Source organism: Halyomorpha halys, unplaced genomic scaffold (assembly GCF_000696795.3).
Source record: "Halyomorpha halys isolate HHAL.00 unplaced genomic scaffold, Hhal_1.1 Scaffold36.1, whole genome shotgun sequence".
NCBI lineage: Eukaryota > Metazoa > Arthropoda > Insecta > Hemiptera > Pentatomidae > Halyomorpha > Halyomorpha halys.
This window is the reverse complement of record NW_027108624.1, coordinates 1728156-1741913: the sequence shown is the minus strand read 5'-3', so window position 1 is coordinate 1741913 and position 13758 is coordinate 1728156. Positions and strand designations below refer to the sequence as shown.

The window sequence follows — 13758 nt, the reverse complement described above, 5'->3', positions numbered from 1 at the left end:
TTTATTTATTGCTATTTCCAACTGTATTTACAAGTAAATTTGATGTATGATCAAAATGGAGTGATACAGGCGTGTAGAGAAACTACCCATTGGTAGCACTCTAATAATATACATATTAACTCAATAATATACTACTCCATAGACGGACCTGGGTTTGAATCCGGCTGTGACAGATAATTATTTATTCTGTTACTGTAGACGTCAGTCAAATCTGTGGATCCAGGAGCCTCCCATTGTCCACCCAGCCTAATAAGCGGGTACCCTTAGTTAGGGAAAAATCTAGCGGTTGAGCCTGACTATGAACAAAGCACCTTCTTGCACACTGCTGGGCAAGAACCCAGTACTTCCTTACAAAGTACCGAACCCCTGACCTATTCTTGGGTTGAAGTACAGAGTTTCTAGTTTTTCTACTATTTTTGTGCCTTTCGTAACAGCCACCCTGATCGTAGTCCTACAATAAAATGCCGTAAGTATAACTGTACCTCTTACTAGACGCGAAAGGGTTACAATATCCCAGCTGTGTTCAAGGAAGGGAAAAAGTATGACAGCAGAAAAAAAAAAAAAAAAAGTTTATTTGAGCATTTAATTTAAGTTCAGTCATAAAAAAGAGGTAAAGTAAATATTGCGTCGATAATTTAAAATTTAAAAGAAAAAAAATTTTTAACTACAGTTTTAAAAACTCAAAATATACTCATATAGTTTTAACTAGTTCTTCTACTTATACATGGGTAGATCTGAACATGATGTGTACCAATATTGGTAATTTAGTCTACCTGATTTTTAAGTGAATTATCACTACGATAAAATCGAGGGGGTGAATTTAACATACCAATATATACAATACACAGTATTCAGTATACACAGTATTCAGATCGTGCTAAATTTCAAATTCGAGTTTTTGACGGAAATAAATATTTTGAGGCCGTCCGAATCCTAATAACCAAGTCTTACAACATGAATGTATAAACACTATAAAATCGTGGAAATGAGTGGAATGAAATTTAACTTATATGTTTAAGACAGGTATATGTCGAGGATGTTGAGGCGAATTTTATGATAAAATTATTATTTAATTATTATAAAATTATGATTATTCAAAAACGGCTCTAACCGACTTTGATTACACTCGGTATATCAATGTACAACCAACTGAATTTTAATATCACATAAGTCTTATCGTCAATTGTTTAACAGGGCTATAATGCCGAATTTTCAAAAAATCTTTTGAAGCACTTTAATTTTTTTATGGATATAATTAACCATTTAACCATTTTACATTGTTAACAGGAATACAAAATGTGAACTAAGAAAGAATTTGACAAATTAAAAGAACAAATTATCCTAAAATATTTCTTTAATGGTAGATCTGACCATTTTGTCTATCAATATTTGTGATTTAGCCTACCTGATTTTTAGGTTAATATGCTCACCTCTACGATAAAATCGGTTAGGGAATATTTCATCCGACTAATGGATCATATTCGCAATACAACTTTTTACATTAAAAGTTTTTGCATACATATTACATGCATATTGTAATAAATTTAAATGTATTGTCATTAGTTCGTTTGTCCTGTAGAAGCATTACAAAATGAAAACAACAAAAGTGAAAAATTTAATCATCTATGATAAAACAAAATAAAAAAATCTATATTCAAATCATCGCAGTTGAATATCTCACAGTAGACATATGTTATTCATAGTTGAGACTTCCGCAGAACGTGGGAGTTGGCAATATTAAGGTCATCAACGTCCGAGATAAGCGTTAATACGTTTCGACTTCCATGGAGTAAAAATAAAAATTTTAATACAATTTAAATGACCTTAAAATTTGTTCTCCAAGATTCTGGGATAAATATCCCGGATCTAAGACTGGAGCAGCGTCATCCGAGAAAGAGAAAGTATGAACGCGGCAAGCACTCGGCCTCAATAGGAATAATAAAACTCGCGGCCATCGCTATACGAAACAGATCAGGAAGATAACATAAGCTTTAGATAATAAGCTGATAATACAAAAAAAATTATTTTAACTCGTCGTAGCTTTACTTTAAGATTTTTTTAAATTACCATATATCAGGTAATTCTTTAAAGTCTAATTTGTTGTATATATTACAGAATGCACATAATAAATAAACGTAAAGGTAAAAAATAAAATATTAACAATAACACGAGTCTAATTAAAATAATTTAATATATAAGTACATTTGTAATTTTGAATCAAGCAAAAATACCTCCTCCAGTTATTTATTTTAGTCATTAGAACATTGTTATTTCTGCAAAGTTATTAATTATACCAATTCAATTAATTATTTCATTATCAAAATTAATAAACTGACTGGATTATAAAAGGAAAGTCTAATAGAGAATACAAAGAGAGAGAGAGCAAACAAGATTATATTGTATAAGCAAGCGAATAGAATGTGGTTCACTTCAGAGGGACAAGTTAGGTACATCGGGCAAACCTTAATTATTTTTTTTTAACATAAATTATTATTTATTAGTTTTAGGTAGTAACAGGCAATGTATTATTAATCCAACTTATTTACTGTTAGTTAACGTCCTTAACAATAATTTTCTAATTAAAAACGATTTTTTTTTAATTTATTAAATTTTTAAATGCTTTTATTTAGTATACGTACAAGTCACCTAACAGTGTAGTAAGCGTAGAAATAAAAAATATTAAAGAATTTGATAAATAATTAAAGGGAAAAAAAGAAAATAATCGAAATCGCCCGACGTCTTCCGATCGCATTCACGAAGCTGTGTATCGTTATCTTTCGTTAACCTGTAGTATTACTGACAGGAAGTTTAAAACCGTTATTTTTACTCCAGAAACCATAAAATGCGCCGTACCAGATTTTTTAAAAAAAATTAATCAGTATCTGCCGATCTCATAAATATGTATTCTATCCTAATTAATCGGTCCTAAACCTTTGATGCTAAGATATATACACAGATAAATCTCTACAAGAACATACCCAGTGAACAATAAATATTATTTTCACTATAAACTGCTAAGGTTTAAAAATATTTATTCACACTTTACATACTTATTTCAGATCTTTATTTTATCCACACCCATTATCTCGGCCAATCTACAATTATACTATAAAAAGTTAGTAGTTCTTATTAACCTTTTAGATTAACTATTAAAATTTTATGCACAATTATATAATAACAGGAATAGAGAAAAGCTAATTATTCTTATGTAATTGCCTTCATTATGCTATGCTTCACATCTTTCCTTAAGGAGAGTTGTTCTGACTTCTAAAACATCTCATATTTCTATTCCTGAAACTATTATATTTAAATCTAAATATATTTTGTTTTGTTAAATATTATGGCACATTAAACGGGTTATCACGCACTGGATGTACGTGTTCGGATAATGTAAAATTTATTTTATTTATTCTCTCATTTTACATTAGTCAGGGTATACACTTCGCTTCTATAGGCTTAGTCATAGGTCGTCCAACTTCGCGGCAATTACCGGACCTGCCGTCACCGATCAAAAATAACTCATCCTAGAGAAACCCTCCGGACAAAGTGTGCTTGAAATAATTTAAAGATAGGAAAAATAAACTTAACTAAGCCGTGATTCAATAAGAAAAACAGGACGAACATTGTTGAATAGAGGAAAGACATCAGCGCTAACAAAGAGGAATGTTCTGAGGACAGCACAATGCTGCAGGTCTCTGTCCTTGAGAGCGGGTCGCAACACCCAGGAATGCCATAGCTAAATAATGCACACGGCTTTATTTTAATTTTATTTATTTTATTGTTATTTCTTTTTACTTCTCTCGCATTAGCGGGTTCAGAACTGTGGTGGGAGAAAAGTTCCAATATTAATATCTTCGAACATTTAAAAATTTTATATCAATTCAGTTTGTTTCCGTTCCAGTTATTCATTAGTTGGTAAAAATAGCCTAAATGAAAACTACGCGTTATAAGAAAGTTTTAAAAGAGACAATGCCAAGTATAACTTAATATTGATTTGTGCTAAAGGGACAAATGAATGTATCAGTAGTGAACAAAATTTCAAAAAAAAAGAAATAGATGTAAAACTGATAATAAAAATCTTATGATAAGGCTTTAATTGTATACGTTAAAAATTGTTGATAACTGTAGGAATATTAGTACTTGAAGATGGGGAAACCCGAAACGTCTCCAAAACAGAATATAAAAAGAAATGCTTTATGAATTACGTCGGAAATTCGTCGATTCCGAAATATGTTATTTTTTATTTTATTTCTATAACTGGTTATTTAAAAAATCATTTTATTATTCTAAGAAAATCGTTACATGCCAAAATTATATTAAATAATCTATTAATTTCCATCAATCATTTGAAATAAATATACAAAATGATTTCTGTAGTTTCCGTTAGTTTAAATAGTTCCCTAATGATGATATGACAAGAAAAATAATAATTATTGCTTAAATTTTATTTATGCTTACATAGTAAATGAGAAAACCATACTCGCTCATATTGTAAATGATTTACAAATAGCATCATCAGTCTATCACTTTTTATTCAAATATTGAGCTATTTCAAGTAATTGTTTAAATTAATAATATCCTAAACTATCTATATTGATATTTAAGCTGAAAATCTGGCCAAAAGTTGGTTTTTTTCTTATTTCTCCATTGACCTTTTATACTATAGATTTTAATTGAGTAGCCAGATGTTTGGAGTATTGAATACGGACTGAAACCAGACCTGTTAGGTAAGACATGGCATATCAACTTCTCCCACTCGCTCGTTGAAGTTAACCCTCTACCGTCTTAGTATTTCCAGTTATTTATTTCCATTATTGCTGATCAACACCAATGTATGCATTAAAATTTTTAAATATATATGCTCACTAAGATAGCGTTATCCCCTACTTTTATAAACAAATATAGTATAATAATACTGCCCTGAGTTTCCTTGTGTTGATTTCTATTTGACAGGAAAGAGTAATTAATGTAATTTTAATCTTACAATAAAAAGCAAAAAATCTATTGTTTTATGATCATTTTTTAAAATTATTAGCAAATAAGAAAAATCAGATTTCATATATAATGTTCAAGGACATTTGTTGTATCTTCATTCAGACCATTTTGGCATGTTAGTAATTCAGGTAATGAAGAGATAAATTTTCTCGAATCGATTTCTAAGGTAGGTTGTAAAGGACAAACATTTGAAAATACAATCGATTCCGATGCACAAACATTCCAATCAGCATCAGTACTCCTTCAATTAATTAATTAACAAATATAACAAATCTTTTAATATTTGGCTATGATATTAGTTATCATAAATTGGAGTATTGAATACGGACTGAAATCAGACCTGGCTTGTTTCTGGCTTGTGGCTTGTTTCTGTATAAACAGAAATAAATATAACATTTATTCACTAACAATGATAATATAAAGTGGCACTTAATTTCAATTATAACGAAGAAAAAACAAAGGAAGTACTTAACATGAATACGTAATTTAACTTTTGATCAACTTATAAAATATATTATATTCGTATGCTCACATCTAAAAAATTAAAAGAAATAAACACTCTTGAATTTGGCTAATCAACATTACATCCAAAATTTATTTTTTTAATTTAAATTATAATGTTTCATGAAAATTACTATTAAGAAAAAGCAAATAATGACGAGCGAGGTAAACGTGGATGTGGGAGACAAAAAGAAAATCTCAGTTGATCTTTCAAAACCCATGGGAGGCTATGAGAATACCAACAACGAAAATACAAGTAAGAAATTTTATAAGACGCTAATCAATCAACAGAAATAACAGTGTCGATAGAGATTTAATTTAAAGTAATCCTAGAGATAGAAGTGAATATGAAAAAAGGTTAGACGAAAATAACATTTATATTTATCAGAGGAGGAAATTTATTAGTACGAATTGATATTGTATTTTTATTAAAAACGAGTATAAGACCTAGCGGAGAGTTTAATAAAAAAAAACAACAACCTATCAATGATAATATAAAGTGGCACTTAATTTCAATTATAACGAAGAAAAAACAAAGGAAGTACTTAACATAAATAACATGAATACGTAATTTAACTTTTGATCAACTTATATTTTTTCACGCTAAGCAAATCAAAAATATACTATTTACGATTAAAAAGTATACTTGTTTTGAAAATTCCGATCCAAAATTTTTTCCGCCTGCAACATTTTCCGTTTGAATATATATTCATATTTCCAGCTAAAATATATAATAGTATGTTTAACTGAATTTATGATATTTTCATTATGTATTATTCCAGCACTATAATAAATTCTTATTAGGTACTGTATTTATTTTATTTTTTATATTTATGTATAGAGTTTTTAGTATTTATTTATGCACATATGTATTTAATAGGAAACTATACAATAGTATGTTTAACTGAATTTATGATATTTCATTATGTTTTATTCTATTACTATACTTAATTCTTACATATTTACTGTATCTACTTTACTTTATTTTTAATTATTCCTCTACTTTTAGTTCTTGTTTTAATTAATTCGATGTTTTTTTCTCCAAAATTGTATCATTTTATTGATTCTAGAAAAATGTTTTGTTGAACGAGATTCTCATTCATCTTAAGATATTACACACAGAGATATCTATGTATATGAGCTGATTGTTTAAATGTATTCACCATGTTTATTATACTCACTTTTATAGATATGTACACACATATTTTACTTTTGAACCTTTATTTTTCTCCTAGTTTATAGTTAAGAAGTTTATAGGGTATTTCTTTTTATAAAAACATTCGATTTTTTTTAATTTATTCTTTTATCAATAACATGTTTTCAATATTATCTCCACTTATAAACTCACATTCAGAACAATTCTTTAGATTTTGAATGATTTTTACAAATCTTTTACAAGTGGTTTTAATATAAATTAATATCAAATTTTAATAAAAATGTAATCTGCCGCATGAGTAATCTTTATCGAAGAATTCCTGGAAGCCATTAAGATTCGTAGACTATATCAAACATAAGAAAAAGTAATTGATTGACGTAAGATAGCGATAAATGAAATCCCATGAATTTGTACCAACATCTCCGATAGTAGGCACAATGGAGATATAATAAAACACACAAGTCATTAGTAAGACAATATAAATAGAAGTGTAGATAAGCAGGCAATGGTTATAGCTGCGAGCATATCTTAGGGACGTGTTCTGTAATCTTTATTGCAGGCTATATACAGCTTGTATCAATGAGTATCTGCAGATTATGCTCACTGCTTGATACACATGACGCTATATCTCGCAATTATTTCTTTATTCCTAACTACTTTTTTGAATCCAGTTCACGACATAACTTCAACTCGCATTCTCTGAAGTTTTTGGTAGAAACGTTGGCTTACATAATTAAGTAATTATTGGATGGTTTCCTGAATGGAAGTCTAACTTTACAGAAACAATTTTTCACATTCTTTCAATTTTCACAAAAACTATTCCGAATATTTTTATTAAACCCGATCAAGTGATATTTAATATCAGCAGGGTTTAAGTACAGCATTTTTTTAAACATCTTACTATAAAGTACCTATAATTTTGTTAATTTAAAATAATTAATCATTTTGCATTATTAACAGTACTAAAAAATGCATGAAAACTATGAATATATAAGACTTTGATACTCAACCAAAGGAGAAAAATGGTGAAATAGACAGTAGTTTAGAGACTTGAAAATCGGAGACAGCCAAGCGTGCCTGATCGAAATCATATGTACACGGTTTTGTAATATTCTGTTATTCTTGCCAGGAACGAAGTTTATATTCGTTATTCGCACCTCAATAAATCCTTTTTTTTTTTTTAATTATTTATTTATTGTAATTTACAACTGTACAAAATAATACAATAAGTAAATATGTAGTATGTTTCATATACACTTGAAAATCTTGGGAAGGAACCACCCATTGGTGGTACTTCAAACATTAATTAATAAATCCTAAAACACGATTTTTTTTTGGAACAGAAACATTAAAATTTAGATTGAAGTTTTAACTTCCCATTCACTACAAAACATTATTATACACTACGATAATCACCAATAACTTGGACATATGGAATTGAGCTCTGGGGCTCCACCAAACCATCACATTCCTCCCTCATTCAATCCTCACAATCCAAAATCCTACGTAAAATCCTTCATGCTCCTTATTACGTTACAAATAAACTCATTCACAAAGACCTTAACATCCCATTCGTTGCAGATTTGGCCCAAAACATATATGCGTCTTTTCATTTCAAACTCCTTACCCATCCCAACCCATTAATTCTTAATCTCTCATCCTTAACAATCCCTGATAATTCTCCGAGGCGTCTGAAAAGAAGATGGCAACGGGACCTTCTATTTTTTTTTTTAAATTTATTTATTTAATGTGATTTACAGCTGTACAAGTAATAAATACAATAAGTAAATATGTTGTATGTTTCATTTACACTTGAAAATCTTAGGAAGGAACCACCCATTGGTGGTACTTCAAGTATTAATTTAAATGAGAAGGTCCCGTGGCCATTTCTTTTCAGACGCCTCGGAGGATTATCAGGGATTTTTAAGGATGAAAGATTACGAATTAATGGGTTAGGAGTTTGGAATGAAAAGACGCATATGTGTTTTGGGCCAAATCTGCAACGAATGGGATGTTAAGGTCTTTGTGAATGAGTTTATTTGTGACGTAATAAGGACCATGAAGGATTTTAAGAATTAATGGGTTAGAATAGGTAACCTTCTAATTTAAATTAATGCTTGAAGTACCACTAAAGTGTGGTTCCTTGTCAAAATTTTCAAGTGTAAATGAAACATTCCACATATTTACTTATTATATTTATTAATTGTACATTTATAAATCATCTTAAATAAAATTGAAGTTTTCGACTTCCAGGGCGGTAAGTGAAAATTGTTTGATGCACCACACCATATTTTTTTTTAGTTATAGATTGAACCATGTTGGTTTAGTGATTATAATGAATCGTAAAAATAAGATTTAAGTAAAGGAAAAGATAGATGGGGGGTGTGGAGGGAATGTTTCGATCAGAATCAAGCCTTCATCTGGGCTAAGAACAAAAAAAGATAAACATAAAGATTAGATAGAAGTACACATTTTTTTTAATGATGCACTTTTTGACTATTCCCGCCTTTACATGAGTTTACCAATTCGATTCACGACCTGCTCTATAACTCATTGTTCAATTTTGTTCCCGTATAATTTATTTATCATCTACTTATTTTCAATATTTAGTTTCACTTAGAGCTTATTTCTAATTAACAGTTAGTTTAGTTTATAGTTTTATAATTTTATTAGTTATGATCACCATGCCTAATTACTGTCATTTTTACTGAGGAATAGGAAAAGTTAACAACAAAGGAGTCACCCTTTAAAAATCAAAGTACTCCCTGTCTATGGCATCTCTGAAGTTAAGATACTGCTATTTTACAATCGCAACAGGTAGGTGTATAAGTGAAAAATTCTAAACTAAAACGGTTAAAAAAATGAAAATACTTTAATATAGTTGAAAAATCCGTTTTAAATATAAGATTTTGATCTCAAAGTTCTCCCTTCAATAAATTGTTATCGAAATTCCTTGATCTAATATTACTAATAAATTCATTTAAGTGTGTTGAGAAGCTGGAGGCTCATTATTAAATGAGCAATTAATTGCAAACACTTGCATTGTGCAAAGTTATTTTATTTTTTAGTCAATTTTTTTACGAATATATTTCATGTAAACTTTTACTATTAAATTATACTTAAAAAAATATCACACTTTAGTTTACCAAATAAAACAGCATAATTAGAAAAACATTAGCCCGTTTGCGAAACCAAATGATATGTAAACAGTTTAAAACCATTCTGTAACTGAGTCATCATTTTGAAAACTCGCCAACACTTATGACGGTAAGGCCAAATATAAGGATGATAAAATGGTACATTTCCAGGGAATATCCAATGACGTTCATGATACAAATAGTTAAGATGCGTTAATGCGTCAAATATCAAGTGGAAAAAAAATTAATCAGATTTTAATAGATTAATACTAATTCCCAAAAAAGTTCTTTTCAAGTTAGAGTTATTTAAAGTTAAGACAAGCAATGCAATATTAAAAAAAAAATCCAAACAAATTTTTACTTTTACTTAACTATTAACTATGGAATACATAGTAAGTATGTTGGGGTGATCATGCATATTTTGAATTCGAGTTTTCGACAGAAATAAACGTTTTGAAGAAAAAAAAAAAACTAGAACGGCTGACAGGTGGGATTTTCCCAAAGAACATTCATTCTAGGTCAAAGTATGACCTGCCCTAAGTTCTCTGTGCACCTTAAGCGGTTACTTTTACAGCAACTTCATTCAAGTTCTAAGTTATCCCCAGGGTGAACCTCATTACAAACCTGAACCTTTTAAAAAAATCTCTAGTTAAGGGAACGAGTTCCCAACATTTCAGGTTTCAAATCAAGTACGCTAAGTTAAGAAGGAAGACGATGATATACGATGTAGATTTAAATTGAGGAACCTGTTAAATATGATAGCATATACGTATTAAATTAAATATATATTTAAGAAAAAATGTAACTATACTTACTACATTCAAAAGGAAGTATTCAATATTTGAATCAAAAATATTGCTTACCTGAAAAAATAAAAAGAAAGAAAGAATTATTAAATGAGTAAATAATTTAAATATAAATGTTTAAGAATGTGTACAAACTAATTCAATAATTATATATTAGCATTGAGCAATTTATCAACAAAACCTACTCATTTATTCTTAGAAGGTTGAGTCCCTGTTCTATGAATCTCAGGTTCCGGGAATTGAACTTATAATTCAAATTGACAGCACCCATTTAACTAATCCACAGTTAAATGTCAATTAATCATACAATAGTTTAAATTATAATTATAAATTATAAAATAACTCGTTTAATAAAGTTATAAGGTTAGTTTAGCTATATAATGCTTTTGTTATGTAAAACTGAATTTAACATGATGTATTTTATAATTCATTGTTTCGATAATTTTTGATAAATATTTGTAAATTTAAAAATATACTACAGCCTCTCCCACATAGATTTAGTTTAATAATATAGTAGTTCAAGATATATCGCAATAGTCAATATAATATAATTGTAAAATAGCTCGTTAAAAACAGTTATATGGTTAGTTTAAGTATGCAATAGCTTAATAATGTAAAAGGTTAAATTCATTTTATGTATTTTATAATTTATTGTTTTCATAATTTTTAATATCTAGAAATTAAAATTTATTTTTAAATGAAATATACTAGTCCAATGGTTCCCAAATTGTAATCGCCACAGCACCCTTTTGGAGCTAAAAACATTTCATGGCACCCTTGTTGGGCCAGAAATAAAACATAAAAATGTCATCAAAGCTCAGAGCGGTTGAGTAAATAGGATAATAAGAAAAAACAGAAGTAAGTAAATCCTGGAATGCACTGTATATTCACTAGTTCAATTTTTTTCATTAAATATTTTGAGAAAATTGCACTCAGTATGTTACTGCACCCAATTTGGGAACCGCAGTATATAAATCCATATATAAAAATGCAGGTTAATGGATGAAATACAACGCTATAACCACTTAGCTCAATGAGGAAACCCCCATATTCCCTCAGGATTTGAAAATCCAACAATTAAATTTGAGAGTTACTAAAATTTGAAACCAATACAATACATCTTAAATTAAGAAATTGTAATTTTATTGATATCATATAGTGTTTCAACAGAAAAGAAAATAATTTTTTTAAATCTCAAATTATCTTAAGGTCAAAAATAAGGAAATATAGACACAATGGTTCTTAATCAATATAATTTTTCTTCTAAGACGTTTCGGGGATTCTGTGTTCCCTTCTTCTAATTTTTTATTTCTCTAAAACTTTAAGTACATTTAATATTACCCTGTATTATTGGGTGAGTCAAAATTATTTATTACTATCTAAGTCAACAACTAGATAGACCATACTACATTGAGTAAATTTAAATTTTGTTATATATTTTGATAATTTTGACTCTCCTAATAATAAGTATAAGTATATTAAGAACCATTGTGTTTTAATTTCTCAATTTTGACATGAAGCCAATATGAAATTTTTGAAAATTCGTAAAAGGTGAAGGTCAGTGAATAATTATTGCTGTCAAATACCAATAATTGTAAAATGTAAGTAAAATATAAAAAAACAAAAGAGGTGGAAACAAATATTTAATATTATCACATAATATTTATATATGGGAAATTTATTAATATTTCCCTTCCAAAAATGTTGGGGCCTCTGCTTAAAATAATATAATTTCTTCGAAACTTATACAAACAGATATATATTATAAATTTAAAAAACAATCTGATATATCAACTCCATTTTATAATGTTAAATTCTCAAATTTTTAAACTATTGTTTTATGAATTATTTACATGAAACAGTGCAACTTAATAGTTTTGGTTTGGAACGATGAGAGCTTTCGCCTAAAATCCAATAATGCAGTCTTTATTTAGATACTCGGGAATGATTTTCCTTTTATATACACTTTTATTTAGTTTAAGTTTAGCCTTGAAGGCAAGAAGTTGAGAAAGAACTTTCGTTGATGAAGACCATCTGCAAACTTTTGTGGAAGAAAATCCAAGAAAAACTTCGAAAACATGCGGGACAACTTTCTGTTGGCAAATCGACCGTTGTTGACCACACTTTCCTCACGGAACGACCGTAAAAAAAAAAAAATCATCACTGTGAAATTTGTTCTCTACTTCTTTTCCGGGGGGAAGGATGAAATTTTCCAAGCAAGATTATTATTTTTAAAAAAATGCAATGATTATTAAGTATTCTGTCTTGATTCCATTAGTTTGAATTTATTATAAATCAGACAATTAGCAAATTCGCTTCAGTGAATCAAAGCTCAATCCATCAGGATGTAAAAAAATATGTGTAATATAATCTTATCTTAATATAAATAAATCATAATATTTTATTATTCGTATATACAATTCTTCAAATGAACAATGTCAGCAAAAAAAAAAAATAATAAAAAAAAGAAAAGTTACAGGAAGGTTTTATTCGGTACTAAACTTGAATTATTAATCATGCTCTAAATAATCAGGAATCATTTTATTATGTTTTTATTATTTTCAGGGTTCTTAGGTCAATTGTTTCAGTACTAAAACAAAAAATTGCGAAATTCCAATCTGATTTCGTATACTTCGTTTAAGTAGATTTGGTTTTAAAAAACGTTAATTATTATCAAAATGTTTATGGTCAATTAGAGTATTTCAGAATATAATTAAAATTCAAGATAGTTATTAAAAGCTTTAAATGTTGGTAGCAATGCATTGATTCTAATATACAATATTCTATTTATAGGTTTGTTAAATCCTGTTTAAAATACAGATTTTTCTTTTTAATAGTTTAAAACCTCAGCAATTATCTGCTGATAACTCGATAATGACTGTCTTCAATGGTAATGCCTTTTTGCAATTCTATAATAACACAAGTTGGCACCAATTACATAAGTTGTGCACAGTCATTTTCCAAGGACTTCAAAATGGAGTGGAATGTGAAACGGAACTGACATGTTGTAATTACGTTTCAATCCGAAGAAAAATAATTATCTGGTTAAATTATATAAAACTCATTTAATGACTAACGTTATTATGTTATTTATAAATAAAAAACCTTTATGTTATTTATCCATTTATATAATAGTTCTATAATTATTTATTTTTTATTAAAT

General features: G+C 28.4%; 1 protein-coding gene across 1 annotated transcript in view; it reads right to left on the bottom strand.

Annotated features, from left to right (window-relative positions):
- The window catches only part of PlexA (plexin A), a 593915-nt gene that overhangs the window by 490103 nt on the left and 90054 nt on the right, over positions 1–13758 (bottom strand). The gene's annotated exons all lie outside the window — the stretch shown is intronic.